The sequence below is a fragment of the Arvicanthis niloticus genome, chromosome 1, assembly GCF_011762505.2.
Source record: "Arvicanthis niloticus isolate mArvNil1 chromosome 1, mArvNil1.pat.X, whole genome shotgun sequence".
NCBI lineage: Eukaryota > Metazoa > Chordata > Mammalia > Rodentia > Muridae > Arvicanthis > Arvicanthis niloticus.
Genome location: NC_047658.1, coordinates 9,940,915 through 9,947,788, shown reverse-complemented (window position 1 = coordinate 9,947,788; position 6,874 = coordinate 9,940,915). Strand labels below are relative to the sequence as shown.

Sequence of the window (6,874 nt, the reverse complement as noted above, 5' to 3'; positions counted from 1 at the left end):
TAGCAGCCTTATTTATAATAGCCAGAAGATGGAAATAACCCAGATGCCCTTCAACAGAGGAATGGATACAAAAAATGTGGTACATTTACACAATGAAATATTGTAGGGCACTGAGCTGAGAGACAACCAGGTGTCTGCTTGAATGAGTTTCAAACCCTGGAGACCCTTTGAGGGATGGTAGGCCATTTGGCTTTGTTCCTGGCCCCCTGGCGCTCTCAGCTTCTGCCTTTTACCGATTCACAGCCCCTCCCTCAGAGAGGTTGAGAGGTCTATGACCATCGGGTCTCATAGGAATGGTGCCCCAGGCTCTCCTCACATGCATATGAGGCATCCCCAAAATCTAGACTAAGCCAATGAGGTTACCTGTTGCTAAAACCTTCACCCACCCCAAACTGTATATATTGAGCTTAATTGAGAAGTAAAGGACACACACACAAGAACCATCCAGGTGTCCGTGAACTTCCTTTCTTCGTTGACCCGCCGCAGCCCTTCTCCAGCTACCTGGCAGTCGTTGACCCACCACAGCCCTTCTCTGCTACCTGGCCGGCGCTTCCCGGCTTAAGAGCTGTAACCCTTTAGAGCCCGCTGGGCTCCTACCTAGCTGGCACTTCCCGGCTTAAGAGCTGTAATGCTTCAGAGCCTGCTAGTCTCTTCTGCTATCTAGTCACATTCCCCGGCTAAACAAAGAGCTGTACCACTTGACAACCCGCCGGCTCTCCCTGGAGCCTGCCTGGAACACCCGGCTGCCTTTCCGTCAGCTAGACTGGCTCCTTATCGGCCTGGCCCGAGCCTGGACCAGTTCAGCACAGAGTAGCAGGGGCAACACCTGGAGAAGATTAGCCATCGACAACGGCGGACGCCAGAAGCAGCGGCAGGGGCAGGCAATCCCCCCCTCCCCACTCACGTTCTGCCACCAGCCGGGAGACTGCCGCGGGACATCTGCAGGACCAGGTCCCCACAAAATATTACTCAGCTATTAAAAATAATGAATTTGAGAAATTCTTAGGTAAATGGATGGAACTAGAAAATATCATCCTGAGTGAGGTAACCTAATCACAAAAGAACACACATGGTATTTACTCACTGACAAGCGGATATTAGCCCAAAAGTTTGAAACAACAAAGATTCAACTAACAGACCACATGAAGCTTATGAAGAAGGAAGAAGAAGTGTGGATGCCTAGGTCTTTCTTAGAAGGAGTTACAAAATATTCAAGGGAGCAAATATGGAGACAAAGTGTGGGACAGAAACTGAAGGAGAGGTTGTATGGAGACCATTCCATCTGGGTATCCATCCCATGTGCAGTCACTAAAAATAGACTCTGATATGGATGACAGGAAGTGCATGCTGACAGCAGCCTGATAAGGCTGTCTTCTTAGAGGTCCCCCAGAGTCTGACATACCCAGAGGGAGATACTCACAGCTAACAATTAATCTGATCAAGGGTTCCCAATGGAGAAGTTAGAGAGAGGACTGAAGGAGCCAAAAGTGTTGGTGGCTCCATGAGGAGAGCATCTTGCTAGTAATAGACTGAATTTAACATACACTAGAGGAACCAAAGCCATCTTGTCCTTTTTCATTTTTAACAAATTTGGAAGGAAGCAGATGCACAGGAACCAAAACAAATTGAACATACTTTTTGTTAGCAGGTATAGTTATAACACCATTGGGGAGGCAGGCATAATTTTAATTTCTCCCCCATAATCACTATCTATAACTCTTGTCCCATAAATTGTTTGTTGTGAATGTCTTTGGGTCTTAGATTGACATGTTCTGCAAGAAACAAGCAAGGCAAAAAAACAAATTTCAGAAAACACCTTTTTGGAGCCATTCATGAAGATCCAAGACAAAAGGTATGTTCATCACCCAAGTTTTTGCTGAGCTCACTCTTCATTGTCTTAATTTAAATGTAAAGGTTTTTAATGTTGGCCTGTTTTTTGAGGCCTGACCCAAAGACTAGGCCTAGTCTGTGCTGCAGGCTTTTTTAAACTTTAATTTAATTTTATATGCTGTATCTTTTTTTCTATAAACAGGGGCAAATCAAAAAAATTCCTAAACTCTTGATTGAACTACCAACTATAGCCAATGGAATATTGGCAGTTCAACTATATTTTTAAGCTTCATTTGCAACATTAGAGTATAACCATAAATTTGAGAAACAAAACCAATCTTTAATGATGTAAACAATCTATTTTCTCTAAAATCAACACCAAGTAATTACCTTTATGTTACAAGGTTTTGCTGCCAATTCTTATACATGAATGCATGATAGTACAGCTTTTAATATCTCACTAAAGAGACATTGTTCTTAAATCTTATCTTTATACATCTGCTCTCTGAATGACTCCAACCCTGAGTTACCAGTCTTAAGCTAACTTTCTGTTACCACGGTTGTAAATTTTTAACCATACCCAATAACTTTAAAAGCAGCTTATACCGACAATCAACTTTTGGAAAGGCCTTTCCAGCTCAGCTTGACTCTTAGCTACAGGTGTTAAGAAAACTTATCAGCCTCTGCTCTGCATATTAAGACTGCATTTAAAACCAAGTTAAACTAGAGCAAGGGTTGGATCAAGCAATTTTAACGATCTTTTGAACATCAAACATAGAACACCATAAAACATAGAACACCGATCATTCAGACAACAAAACAAAAACAGACAATTGACACACATGGACATTGGCGCACCAAGGACAAACAATAAACAAAGAAGGAAGAATTATGGATACTACTCAGGGATCTGCCTTTTTTAGTTTTCCAATTCTTTTTAACCGTGCTCCTCTCGCCTGATGCAACTCTTAGGCTATGGGCAGATGCCATTTAGTAATATCCTATCCCAAAATCACAGTCACCTCCTAGATGAGCTTGCATCCGGTCAATGCTCACTCAATCTAGACACAAATCCCACTTAAGCACACTTTCTGTAAACACTGCCATAACTTAGCTAGCATCAATGCTGTTCATTGTTCACTAAGTGCTCCAGATACTCTTCTTATTTTACCATTTTCCGTGGAGCTCCACCAAGACAGTGTTCCTCAGCTGGTCTTCCATTCTCAGGCCCCACATAAGTGCCAATCTATAGCTGCCAGCAGCTACGGGACTGGGTTCACCTAAAGGGAAGGCTGAGAATGGACAGGGAATGGAGGGTGAGAGAAGCATGGGGCCAAGACAACATATTCTGATCAAGGCCTGAAGTTTAATATTTTGCTTTCACAAGTAAAAGGGAAGCCCCACACCCCAGAATCTCTTCTTCCCTTCAGCCCAGCTGTGTGGGTGAGGGGTATGCATCCTTGATCACAGGCCAGAGGTGTTTCAAGCAAGCTCAGAGGGCAGTTTATTTAACTCAGCTCCTGTGGCAGACTGCAAGTCTCCAAGGCCAGCAATGCCTCCTGGGTCCTATTGTTGTTTGGTCTATTGCAGTAAACAGCCCATTCAGGCATGTTCAAGGTTGTGGGGGAAGGGCACAGGTTATTTCATTGGTAAAAATATTATTGCAATAATAACATATTTTCTACAGACCAAGGTGCATGTATTTAACTGTGCCTAAGACAATCTTGCTGCGGGTATGAATATCAATAAAGGTTTAGAAGAACATACAATTCTTATATTTATAACCTGAGTTTGTATTTTTTGTCATTGAAGATTAAAACTAAGTCCCTACTATGCGATTATACCTAGAGCAGAAATGAGTGTGGTTGAATCTATTCATTTCTTAATGATTGCTGACTGCAAGTCTTTGTTTTTGTATACACAGTTCCTTTTTTTACACAGCAGTTTCCCAGATACTAACAAAGTATATAATCGGCTTCTGATAAAGATTCATGAGTATCTCAGAAAACAAGTCACAATCTACCTGAAAACAAGTGATTATTCTAATAGCCCCAGGATCTAGGTGGAGAAGAGCAGCTCCAGTTAATAAATTTGTCAGAAGTATGTGTCCTGGGATAAACATGGGAAAAGTCAAAATAAAGCAACTTCCTGGGCAATTACAAAATCTGAATAACAGGATGACAGTTGTCTCAAAAGACTTCAAGTCACCATATTTTGCAAGAGTTAAATGGTTGGGAGGAAAGTACTCTAGAGAAATGCATGTAATGAGTGCCTTCTTCTACACTTGAGTGTTCCAATTCACATCTGACTACAAGATCAATTCAGAACTTACATTCTCCCAAAGGAAACATGAAAACTCTTCCCTCACTTCTGCCCATGTACTAATTAAAACCTGTTGAACTCATAGATATCCTCATTAAGCATCATAAAGTAAAAATGGAGATTTGCTCTGGGGAAAAATGATTTTCTTTCATCAGAGATACCACAAAAGACACCATGTAGACAAATGACCTGACATCACATATGAGACAATAATAATCTCTCTGAAGGATGTCATATGCTATTATTTTGAGACTGGAAAACCTGTGCTCTGGTGGGTGACCTTCACAACACTGCAAAGAGAATAAGAAACCATTCTAAATGTCCTTGCATCTTTTCTCTGGCAAAGAGGGATACAAAGAACCATTTAATTGGAACAGACGCTATGAGATATGATTCTACAGCATCTGTGTTCTGGAGTTGGCCTTCAGCGAGGATGCTCACTGTGACTATGGCTCAGAAGGTGGGATTCTTTGAACCAGAGACTTCTCCTTAAATTCTCTTCTCCCTTCTTCAGTTTTCATTGTCTTCTGAAGCCAACATGAAGCGTTACATTTTTGAAGACTGCAGTTTAACTCCAGTATGCGAATATTTTGTTTCCATCTCAGATCAGTGTATGTTTTCTAGATTAACATTCAGCAGAAAACAGCATTCAATGTGACATCTGTATGTGAGATGTTGAAATTTGTCTGATAAATGGAAGTTCTGTGTTCCTTTAGAAAACATATAAACAAGTAGAATGCACACCAAGCATCCCTCTACAAAGAGTATAATAGTGATTGTGTTAATAATTTTGGAGGGAAGCTAGAGATGATTCAAGGTAAGATTCTGGCACATGACTTTATAGAACAAAAATTAAGATCAGGAAAACTATCAATGAATGAATCTTCTTAGCAAGTGTTTTCTTTTTTGACATGGAGGATACATATGTAAACCTATCTTTATCTGTATGATCAGTAAACAGGTGGCTATATCAGAAATATTTGGTATTTTGTTGTGTGAATTAATAGTGCAAGACATTTCTCAAAAGCCAACAACTTAATTTTCTACAACTGAATTCAGTAGAAAACCTTATTGATTACTATGTATACATATTATTAACATACATATTATTTTTAACATTTTATTTTACTTTTTTGTTTTTGGAGACAGGATTTCTTTGTATAGCCCTGACTGTCCTGGAGCTCACTCTGTACACCAGGCTGTCCTAGAACTAAGAAAACTGCTTCCCTCAGCCTGCCAAGTTACATCCCATTGGAAGCAAATTTATCTCAAGGCAAAAGTAATTTAATAGGTATAAAATTTTATTCTGAGTTACTGTGCATGCATTGTAGTCCAGGCAAAGTTCCTGTATTATGATAGAATAATGTCTGACTTATCAAGAGACAAAATTATACCAAATCTATTGGTAAGTGTTGCAAATAGAAGAGAAACCCAAGGATAACATGTCCTAACTAATCATGACTGCAGGGTTGAGTAAAATCCTCTCCATATCTGCTCATGATAATTCCCTGAAAACCACTGAGGAAGTGACTCTTCAGATCCTCTTGCTTTGCCAGTTTGGAGTTGGGACTGTAGCCAATGTCTTTCTGTTTCTCCATAATGTATCTCCAGTCTTCACTGGTTCTCAACAGAGGCCTGCACAGGTGATTTTTAAGCCACATGGCTGTGGCCAATGCCATGACACTCTTCCTCACTGTATTTCCAAACAGCATTATGACTTCTGCTCTAAGATATCATCCAACTGACCTCAAATGTAAATTGGAATTTTTCACTCGTCTGGTTGTAAGAAGCACAAACTTGTGTTCCACTTGTGTCCTGAGTATCCATCAGTTTGTCACTGTTGTTCCTGTTAATAGACTTAAAGTTATAAGCAGAGCAAGTGTCCCAAATTTGGCTAGTTATTCTTGTTACAGCTGTTGGTTCTTCAGTATCTTAAATAACATCTACATTCCAATTAAGGTCACTGGGCCACAGATTACAGATAATAACTCTGACTCTAAAAACAAGTTGTTCTGTTCCACTTCTGGATTCAGTGTAGGCATTGTCTTCTTGCAGTTTGTCCATGATGCCACATTCATGAGCATCATGGTCTGGACCAGTGTCTCCATGGTGCTTCTCCTCCACAGACATCACCAGCGAATGCAGCACATCCTAACTCCCAATCAAGACCTCAGAGGTCAAGCTGAGACCAGAGCAACCCCTACTATCCTGATGCTGGTGGTCACTTTTATTGGCTTTTATCTTCTAAATTTCATTTGTATCATCTTTCACAACTTTTTTATAGGCTCTCATCTCTTTATAAGGCATGTCACTGAAGTTTTGATTGCAGGCTTCCCCACAATTTCTCCCTTACTGTTGATCTTCAAAGATCCTAAGAATCCTTGTTCTGTGCTTCTCAGGTGTTGAAATCCAGAGTCACTAAAAATGTTAAACACAGAATACAGCTTTGTTAATACCATTAAAATATTCATTCCATAAATATGTGTTAAACATCTTTTGTATGAACAAGTCATGGTACTCACTACTGCTCAATACATCAAGAGGAAAGAGTAAAAGAGACAGAAGCAGCTCCTGATCAGGAGCATTAAGAGGTTGAATGTCCCAGACCAAGTAGGATACCAAGATCCAAACTGTACAACTTCTTCTGAAAGATCTTGGCAAACTCTGCACTCTGGGCCATAGTGCAAATGTGTTTCCAATCATTAGTAACACTTGCAAATCA

The 6,874-nt window shown here is 40.4% G+C and overlaps 1 pseudogene; it reads left to right on the top strand.

The window, feature by feature from the left end:
- Positions 1-5,594: 5,594 nt before the first annotated feature.
- LOC117716176 (vomeronasal type-1 receptor 4-like) lies at positions 5,595-6,615 on the top strand (annotated as a pseudogene).
- Positions 6,616-6,874: the final 259 nt, after the last annotated feature.